The sequence below is a fragment of the Meriones unguiculatus genome, chromosome 3 (genome assembly GCF_030254825.1).
Source record: "Meriones unguiculatus strain TT.TT164.6M chromosome 3, Bangor_MerUng_6.1, whole genome shotgun sequence".
Lineage (NCBI taxonomy): Eukaryota > Metazoa > Chordata > Mammalia > Rodentia > Muridae > Meriones > Meriones unguiculatus.
This window is the reverse complement of record NC_083351.1, coordinates 165,946,266-165,956,721: the sequence shown is the minus strand read 5'-3', so window position 1 is coordinate 165,956,721 and position 10,456 is coordinate 165,946,266. Positions and strand designations below refer to the sequence as shown.

General features: G+C 47.1%; 1 protein-coding gene across 5 annotated transcripts in view; it reads left to right on the top strand.

The window, feature by feature from the left end:
• The first annotated feature begins 8,017 nt into the window (after positions 1 to 8,017).
• The window catches only part of Ccdc158 (coiled-coil domain containing 158), a 54,011-nt gene continuing 51,572 nt past the window's right edge, over positions 8,018 to 10,456 (top strand). For 2 of the 5 annotated variants that reach the window (XM_060380950.1, XM_060380948.1), the window contains exon 1: positions 8,018 to 8,156. The gene's annotated coding sequence lies outside the window, so the exon portion shown is untranslated. The remainder of the gene's footprint in view (positions 8,157 to 10,456) is intronic. The other 3 variants (XM_021649882.2, XM_060380952.1, XM_060380953.1) reach the window with 2 other exon arrangements.

Genomic DNA, 10,456 nt, shown 5'->3' with positions numbered 1-10,456 from the left:
TCGTCTAGGGAAAAAAAAAAAAAGCGGCGGAACCCGCAAAGGAGTACCTCCTTTTTGATTGATCACAGCCCTTTTCTTCTCGGGCGAGTGAAGTTTACCATGACAATAGCCTCCGCCCCTCCGCGGGAGCCGCGTTTAAAGAAAGCGGGCGCTCGCGCTGCCCCCGGCGCCTCCGGAATTTCGGTCGTGTCCGCCGGGGGGCGGAGAAGCCGCGCGGAAACTTTGTAACCCATTTTTTTGTCAAGCCCTAAGTTCACGGTTTTGCTTCTGGGTATGTGGGGGGGGTGTTGGCAAGAGGCGACACGGGGTTTGGGAGCGCGTAAATTCTCAGTGTGTGCGGGGAGGAGGCCACCCCCACCCCAAACACCCCCCAAATCTCAGCGAGGCGGCGCGCTTCTCGGGCGTTTTCGGCGATCCTGGGTCCCTCTGCAGCCGCCCGGGGTGAGAGCGCGGGTGGCAGGGGCCCAGCAGCAGCGGCAGCGCGACCTGGCGGCGCACGGAGCGCGCTCTGCAGGCTCAGCCACAAAAGACCCGGCTGGCCTGCAGCCCGTAACGCGGAGGAAGCTGAAAACGCACTACAGATATCTAGAAATAGTTGCCAGAAGAGCCCCGCCTCTCACTGATCAAAGCCCAACTTCAGGCAGGCGTTGGTATTTTGAAAAATCCCTCCCGGCGCTTCTGCTGGGCCGCCAAGTCTGAGAAGCCATGCCTAGGCGGTTTGGGCTTTATGGATTTCATTGGAAGAAAATACTGCTTGCTACGGAGAGGCTCGGCCTCTCTGGTCAAATGCCCTCGCTATCCAAACTGAGGAAGGCTTTTTCTGCCTTTACCTGTGGTCTGCCCCACGATTGCCTATTACCCACTGTGAAGTACTAGGCGCTCATGTCTGAATGTTACTCTGACTTCAGGTTGTTAGTGTAAGTTTGTAATAATAATACCTAACGTTTAACATTACTTTCCACTTAGAGTTTGAGCAATATATGATAGCTATTTGTCCGCTCTGAAAGTTTTGGAGCACATGAGAATTCTCTCCAAGGAATATGTTTTTCTACTTAAATTTGTAATGAGATGAGTTTCATTTTGGGGGAACTGAACTTAAACACTATAGGGGTGTGATAAAAATGTTTGATCTCGCTGTTTTTACTTATCCATAATGAAAAGTAGGTAGTGAAAAGCAAGTAAGACTGTGATTTTGAGTCACTGTAATAAATACTGTGACAGGCAAGCCTAATGACCAGGGTTCAGTTCCTCGAGCCCCGCATAAAAAGCCACATGCAGTGGGCTGTAATCCCAACATGCCTGCATCAAGACACAGGAGGCCCAGGCAGGAGACTGGCCTGGAAGTTTAAGGTCCAGAGAGCCTGAGTAAGGTCCCAGACACAACAGAAGACTCCCACCCCAAGAAGGTGGAAAGCTAGAACAGTCCCCAAAGTTACTGACTCCACACGCACACCATGGCACTAGTGTGCCCAAATTCATACAAGCATGCACTCACATCATACACACACATGCGCACACACACACACACACAATAAATACACAACTTAGAGCGACGGCGATGCTAACTAAGGTGGGGGTCGGGGAGACAGAGCGTAGCTCAGGTGATAGAGCGCTTGTTTGGCAAACAGGAAAAGCCCCAGTTAGCACCTTAGCACCAGCATCTGAAGGTCGAGGTCATCCATAGTTACAAAGGTTCAGGTGAGCAGGGCCACCTGAGACCCTACTACCCTTCCATCCTTGAGAAACTAACATTTAATGTACAGCACGGAGCCTGTAACTCCACCTGAAGGGCCCAATGCCAGAAAGAAAAGAAAAGAAAAAAACCCTTATTTTTACATAATGGTAGTGTTCTATGGAAACATAGGTATGCCACATGAAAGTGGTAGAATTTTGTTGCTCCTGAAGCATAATTTAGGTTATTTCTATTGATATCTCCTTTGGCAGACTCTTTTTGCAGATCAAAGGATAAAAGGAAAGGTGGGCGTGGTGGTGAGTGTCTGTTCACAATCCCACCTACTCTGGAGGCTGAAGCTGGAGAACCCTAACACAGTTCAGCCTTAGTAATGTAGACACCTTATGCCTCAAAAATAAATAAAGAGGAGTAGGGTGGCCTCAGTAGGGTAAGCGCTGCTGTGCAAGTGAATTCAGTTGCCCAGAACCCTTGTATAGGCCAGCCATAGTGCACGTGTCTGAAATCCCTGTTCTCCCAGGGGGAGAACAAAGTTAGTGATGGAAAACCTAGAAGCTGCTGAGTCAACTAGGAAGCTCGCAGGCCAGCTAGCCAATTGTGTAAAGCAGAGACCAGAGACCCGGTCTCAAACAAGGTAGTAAGCAAGTAAAGTAGTGACACTTAAGGCTGTCCTCTGACCTCCATATGTGTACCCTGCCAAGTGTATCCTGAAGGCAGGCACACACACACACACACACACACGTTATAGTATATAGCTTTTTCCCATTGTCATCTTGGTTTGAAGGTAACTTGACCTGGCAGCCATGGTGTGCCTGTGGTGGTCTATAGTGTGTCTCAGAAATTAAACTCAGGTTGCCTGTCAGGTTTGAAGGCAAGAACCTTAGCCATGTCATTCCCGACAAACTACCAGAGGTGGGTCTCTGCTGTGGTCAACCAAGCCCGCCCGGCTTCTTCCTGATTTGGAAGCTAAGCTTCACCATCTTTTTCCTCATTTCTAGTACACTGCTCCTTCTGCCTCTTCTGTGGAACTGCCTCTGCTTTGGTGATAAAAAGTCTTTTCATAACAGACCCACCCCATCGGGTGGCAACTGCCTTTGCGAGTACAGTTGGCAGATTCTGTTTCTGATCAAGGTCGCTCTTACCAGTCTCACACTATGTCCTCAGAGGAGAAACGTAATCCCAGCGCCTTGCCAGGCCTAACGTTTCCACACTCAGCTCCTTCGAATGTCATTTGCCTAGCCACAGTGGGACGGTCTGGAAACCACACGTCTCTCTATCTGTTAACATTGTGTAAGGAAAACGAAATTTGTTCTTCGTAATATCCTTTACATTTTATTTATTTATTTATTTATTTATTTTGGAATGAGTGTATGTGTGTCAGCGATCCAACCAAAAGCCTTGCGCATGTTTGACAAAAGCTCTGCAATCAAGCTCCAGCCCCATACTATTTTTGCACACATTTCTAATAATGTGTTTTGTTTATTTATTTATTTTTGTTTTGTTGAAACAAGGTCTCACTGGGTAGCTTTTGCTAACCCGTAGAGCAATATGCAGATCAGGCTGGCCCCAAACTCACAGATGATCCGGTTGCTTCTGCCTTCCAAGCGCTGGAATTAAAGACAGTCAGTGTTTCTGACAGATTTTCAAAGCATTGGGTTTTGTTGTTGTTTTTAACGGCTCAGTAGTCTCTGAATATGAAGCCAGGGCGACATCTAGTGGCACTTCTGGTTCAATAATTATTAAAGTCAGCTCTGACAAGATAGGTTGGAAAAATTATTTAGTCTTAGAGTGCCTCTAAGCAATCTAAAACAAACAAACAAACAAAAAATCTACCTATTTTAAAGTTTGTCCATTTCTCTAGGAATTACTTCATAAGCAAAAAGAGTCATCTCTCTTCATGGGTCTTCTGAAGATGGTAACTTTCGGAGCCAACATCTTCTTGCCTCAAAGGCCAGAAGTGGCTTATACACTGTCCCTAAAAGCAGTCACTTGGAAGAGACTTGAAGGCACAGACACTAGTTTAAACGACTAGGATCTTCATGCTCGAGCTTTCCCTGAAGTACAGAACTTTATCGAATGTTTAACTGGGTACTTCCACACAACTGGGATTCAGTGAGAATGAAGAAGGGGAACGACGAGATGAAATGTACAGCATCTGCTTCCTGTCCTGCAGTACAGCTTGTCACAAAGTGATCACAGCACAGTCAGTCCAGAGCTTTTGGAAATGATTGACAGTGATTGTAATTCAGACAATTGCATAGGTGTGTATACACCTGCCACAACCATGGATGGTATACTGCAAGTGAATGCAGTTTGTTCAAAGGAAATTTTGCCTCGATAATGTTAGCTTAAAAAAAAAAAAAGCCAGCTGAGCCTTGTGGTGCACAGCTGTCATTCTAGGACTCGGCCAGAACAGGCAGGAATATTGCCGATTCAAGGCCAGCAGGGCTACATATGGTATTCCAGGCCCGTCTGGGCTAGGTAGGGATACTCTTGTCTCATAAAACAAACAACAAAACCCAGACAGGCTGTGGTGGTTTGGTGGCCCTCATAGACTCATGCGTTTGAACACTTGGCCATAGAGAATGGCACTATTAGGAGTCTTGTTGGAGTAGGCCTTATTGGAGGAAGTATGTCATTATGGGGGTGTACTTTGAGGTCACCTATGCCCACGCTATGACACCTGTGGCACACAGTGTCCTTCTGCTGCTCTTGCATCAAGAGGTAGAACTCTCAGCTCCTTCTCTGGCACCACGTCTGCCTGGGTGCCGCCATACTTCCCACCATGATGATAATGGACTAAACCCCTGAAACTGTAAGCCTCAGTTAAATGTTTTCCTTATAAGGGTTGCCTTGGTCGGGTTGTCTCTTCACAGCAGTGAAACCCTAAGACAGTAGTAAACAAGCACACATACTTACTATTCAAGGATTTCAAAGATTCCAGGAACCAATGAGTGAAGAGCTAAAATGCAACACACACACACACACACACACACACACTAAAATGTTAGTTAGCCTTAAAAAAACAGAATAAAATTCTCTGGGCATGGTGATACCCACCTATAATCCTAGCATTTAGGAGGTGGAGGCAGGAGGATCAGGAATTCGCACTCACCCTTGACTATGTAGTGAGCTTGAGGTCAGCCTAGGCTACCCAAGACTATATATATCAAAACCAAACAAAAGGAATGAAACGTGTGTGTAGAAATGAACCTTTAAAAAAACATTAAGTAAGCCAGACATAAAAAGCAAACACTGGGGGCTGGAGAGATTGCTCCCTGGTTAAGAGCACTTACTGCTTTTCCAGAGAACCCGGGTTCAGCTCCCAGCACTCAAGTGGTTGTGCACTTACTTGTAACTCCAGTTTCAGGGGATTCAATGCCATTTCCTGGCCCCCAGGGGCACTGGGCACCCATGCAGTACTCATACATAGATGCAGAAAAAACACTCACACAAAGAAAATAAACAAACCTTTAAAAAGTTATGCATTTATGCTTTTGCGCAGTGCAGTGCCCACAGTAGACAAAGTCATGACACAGAGAATAGGATGATGGGGTTGGAGGAAGAGGCATGCGAAATTGGTGTTCTGATAAGCATTGAGTTTCAGCTGGGGGAGGACAAAGCTTCGGCGATGGACGGTGATGACGTTTGCACACAGCTATGTGCTTGAAAATAAAAGCACAAAATGGGAATAAGTTAATCCCATGTACACTTAAAAACACCTAAAGTGGGGCCATGAGACAGGTGAGACCGCTCAGCGGGTAAATACACTTGTAGCCAAATCTGACTGACTGGCTTCATTATCTAGGACACACTTGGTGACAGGCAGGAACCGACTCTGACCTCCACATGGGCTCCACACAAACAAATAAGTGAATGAATGTAAAAAGGTTAAACTGATTGTTTTATGCATATTTTAGTGCAATACAGTTGTTTAGGACAGAATTTTAAAAATAGTTTTGAAAGATAACATATATATATATATATATATATATATATATATATATATATATATATGATTTGATTCCCAGCACTAAAGGAAAAAAAAAAAACAAGATAAACACACAGTAACTGGGGAATGCTGGCTGTTTGTGGGATTTGATTGCCAGCACCCACATGGCAAATCACAACTGCCTGTGACTCCAGTCCCAGGGAATATGACCCCCCCCCCGCTTTTTTTTACCTCCTCAGTGCAAATATGTATATTCAAGAAAACCACCCATACACATAAAAGTTTTAAATTTGAAAACTAAAAAAGAACTCCATGTATGATCATCACTTCATCACTTACCGTGTATGAGCATCACTTACCGTGGTGCTATCAGTACTTGTGCAGTAATGAATGGCCGCTTAAGGAACTCCAGACCCTTCCTTCATCTCGAAACTCCTTGTTTTAAAAAGTAAGAAGGTATTGCTCTTATTTAATTCCTCTAAAGATGTTATAAAGTGGGGCTGGGAAAATGGCTCAGTCAGTAAAGTGACTACCATGAGTTTGGGTCCTCAGCTCCCACAGTTTTAAAAGTTGGGGAGGCCGAGACAGAAAGCCCTCTGGGTCTTGCTGGTGGGTCAGTGTAGCCAACTGGTGAGCTCTAGGTTCAGTAAGAGGCCCTACCTCAGAAAACTAAGGTGGGGCCTGCCGGATGGCTGAGCTGGGAAAGGGGCTTGCTGGCAAGCTCGCCTGCGTCTGAGCCCAGAGCCAATGTAAAAGGGCACAGGGAGAGCTCCGCTCTGAGGAAGACAGCCCACGCCGACCTCTGAGCTCCACTTGCACCCTTACTGTATCAGTTAGGGTTCTCTACGGGAACAAAACCCACAGAGTGAATATATATTTAAGAGAGGCTTTATTAAACTGGCTTTCACAATAAGGTCTGTATCCCTCAGGAGACGCTGAGAACCCAGTAGCTATTCAGTGCAGGAGGCTGGGCGTCTTAGCAATCCCAGGCTGCCCCAGGAGGCCTGGGGGAGCCCGGGTCTTCAGTCCATAAGGGAAAGCTGAAGAAACTGGAGAAACTGGGTTCTGATTGCGTAAAGGATGGTGGAGGCAATCAGGAACTTATCTTTCAAAATTTCAAAAAGAGAGCAACAACAACAAGAAAAAACTTTATTCAGGGTACAAACACAAAATGAGACACCAATAAAAAAATTTATGTATTAGGTAATTAAAATATTTTTATGCCGTAAGAACACACTTATATTTTGATAGAGATAAAAAAGATTAAAAAAACCGAATTGGAATTTGTTTTCGGTCTAGGCACAGGGGCTAGTCATTTAACTTTCTGCTTGATATTTATGGCTGAATTTGCTGTTTATGTGCTTGATACTATAATCCACGGGAAAACTGAAGGGATGCTAAAAACAGTCTTTAATGGTACTTCACAAACTGTTACAATTTGTAATGAAATATTGTTTATCGATATGTGTTGTCAATTTGTACATTATGTATTTATTGTTGTAGTCTGCTTAACGTTGATAGTTAACAGAATTCAACACAACAGAGTCTAGCAGCGCGCCTCTGTCAGAGCAGAGTCTAGGGCAGAAGGGTCCCAATCCTGTGGGCAGCCTAAACCCTACAGTTTGTGTCTCATAGACTCCAGGCCTGCCTGGAACCCTTCCAATGGAATGCTAATTTGATCAGCACGCTGGAGTCTGAGTGTGCAGTCTCAAGCTGATAAATTCCACGTAAGAGTTAACGACAGAGTAACCGAAGCACGGCGGAGGAAACAGCTCTCCGGAGGCAGAAGGGTCAGCTACCCCGACAACACGTCTGAACCTGGAAAAACACTCCGGAAGGAGGCACAGCTTACAAAAGTACAGGCTAAGCACAGGCGGGCTGCAAAATGCAAGTTATTCTGTTAGCTTGAACACGCGGGGAGTGGGGGAAGAGCTGCACCGGTGAGTAAGGGCGTCAACCTGCCTCTCCCTCAGCACGTATGTTAATAGGGAGGGTTTGTACCGTTTGGCATAGGAGAGGATCTTTGTGTGGCGTCTGTGAGAATGACTGGAGAGTGAGGCTAGGAGCCGGTTTGCGGGGCAGTAGGGAAAAAGAGGAAAAGTGGCTCCTCCGGCCCGCCTGGTTGCCTCGGCAACGGCGCAGGGGCGGGGGAGCGCGCCGGAGCCAGGGGGCGTGGCCTCGTACTCCGCCTGCCCCTTCCCTCAGCTCCTCCCCTCGCTCAGCCCCGCCCTCCCCCACGCCCCTTCCCTTCCCTCACGCCCCGCCTCTCCTCGCGGTGGATTCTCCGGCGTCAACCGTCTGACCGAGCTCGTGCTGGGCAGCAGCTGGCGGCGGCGGGAGCGGGTGGCGAGGCCGCCCGCGCGGTGCTGGGTCGGGCGCCGCGGAGGGGCAGCTGCGCGGGCCGCGGCGGCCTCGGGGCGCAGTGGGAGCCGGCGGGTCCCCGGGTCGCGCAGGTGCGGCCGCGGCCCCCGCGGACATGCGGCCGGTCTCTTAGGACGAGGTGTTAGTTAGCAGGTATGGGGACCGGGTGCGCCCCGGGTACACAGGGCTGGGTCGTTCCCCGGAGGACCCGGATCAAGTCCTGTTACTTCTGGAACCTTCCATGGCCTTGTGCTCCCACGTGGTGGCAGCTCAGTAACTTTGTACAGCTGGTTTGGGAGAGTTCTCCGGGGACAGTGGAGGGACTGGGGCTTCGTGACCTCGGGTCGGTGCAGAATTCCGTGGGCACAGCGGGGACTGCTCAGTGCTGCTCCTTCCTGGCTCCCGGGAATCGCTGAAAGAGAAAACATGAGGACAGACCGGAGTGGGCCTCGGACTGTCGCCGGTCCATCCCACAGGAGACTGTTAAACACTGTGTGACTGGAGTCGTCTTGGTAATCCACTTCAGGTCCCGCCTTTTCCCCATCAGCTACAGTCCTCATCCATCCTTTCCCCCGAAACACTGGCACAAGTCCCCACTCCAGCTGTCCTAGATGTTCCTGTTTCTTGTCATGCTGCTTTAAGGTCATGGGAATGTAGGAGACAAGTGATGGGGCCTGTTCCTTAGGGAGTCTGAGGGAGAACTATTTCCCGCATAAGAAAAAAGGTCCGAGTTATACAGGACTGCTTTTGTGCGTGAGCGTGGGCAAGCTGTGGCAGAGATCTGAAACTCCCACCTCCGTGCCACAATCGTTAGTTTTTAAAGATGTGTTTTTATTGTATGTGTATCAGTGTTTCGCCTGCCTGTGTGTAAGTGCACCCTGTGAGCGCCTGATGCCTGCCGCTTCCTGGAGGGGTTGTGGGATCCCCCGGAACGAGTTCCAGAAGGTTTTGAGCAGTCATGTGTGGGTGCTGGGAACCGAACACTAGATTCACTGCAAGAGCAGCAAGTGCTCTTAAGGCTTAGCCGTCTTTCCAGTCCTGTATTTTAAATTCTAATACCTGTTTAGTTGTGTGTAAAACCGTTTTCATGTAATAGTGCTATTTAACCTGTAAATGTAGCAGTTGAAGATTTGATGTATGTACAAAGCCTTTGCCTGCTGTTGGAGTTCTTTGGGATGACTCTCCTCTGTATCAGGGTGAGGCACTCTAAAACTCTAGAATTTAAAGCTGATCGTGGTGGTACACAACTTTAATGCCAGCACTCAGGAGACAGGCAGAGCCCTGTGAGGTCTATACAGAGACCAGGCCAGCCAGGGTTATGGAGAGAGGCCCTGAGTCAAAAAACAAACACAAACAAACAAACAAACAAACAAAAAACCCTATAGCATCTATTAAAAAGGACCTTTTTCTGAACCACCTGTCTCCAAAGCTGAATAACGACCACCTAAAAAATTAGGTCCTGAACCCTGGAGCCTATAAATGTTATGAGGGGGAAAAGTCTTTGCATATGGAATTTAAACCAAAGATTTGTTTTTAATTTTTAGGTTTATTTTTGTGTATGAGTGTTTTGCCTGTATATATGTATTTGTATGTATGTCTATCATATTATGTTAGTGTCTGATACTCACAGAGATCAGGAAAGGACATCAGTCCCCTGGAACTGTAGTTACTGATGGCTGTGTACCATCATGTGGGTGCTGGAAAACAAACCCAGGTCCTCTGCAAGAGCAAGAGTGCTCTCAACTGTTTGGATCTGTCCCTCTAGCCCGAAAGGCAAAGGAAGGATTATCATAAATTATGTTTGTCCTAAAGCAGAAGGAAATGGGGAAGGTGGTAAGACTACAAAGACAGACACTAGAGTGATGTGGCCATAAGTCAAGGAATGGTGGTGATCCACACAGATAAGAAATGGGTTCTAGGAGAATGGAGCCTGCTCATGTCTTGCTTACAAGCTCTTGGAGACTGATACTGAATGATCGCCTCCAGAAAAGATGTCTGTTGTTCCAAGCTGCTATGTTTGTGGTAATTTATTATAGCCACTGTGGACACCGAATACACAAGGCAGTGCTCCTAAGTCACGCGGAACCCCGCATGAATGAACACTTGAAAACTACAGCTATGGGAGCAGTGGGGGTAATAATGGGGTCACTCTGTATTTTCTTGAATTCTATAAATCTTAAGAGAATGAATAGGGGATTCTGCTAAGAAAAAGGTGGTGCATAATGAGGTAATCTGCCATTGAAGCCAGTTTTTAAAACTTCTATTTTTCAGTTGATATGTCACTGTTCACTTTTGCTAAAGAGAGCAAATAAAAAGTGATGCACCACACGATGGCATGGCAAGATAACCTAATGGTGTAGTAGTGGCACTTGTATCTTGAGGGTAACCAATCGCTGTCTTATCCGACTTAAGGCCCATCCAATACAAGGGAATTCATGTCTGTTACTATAAAA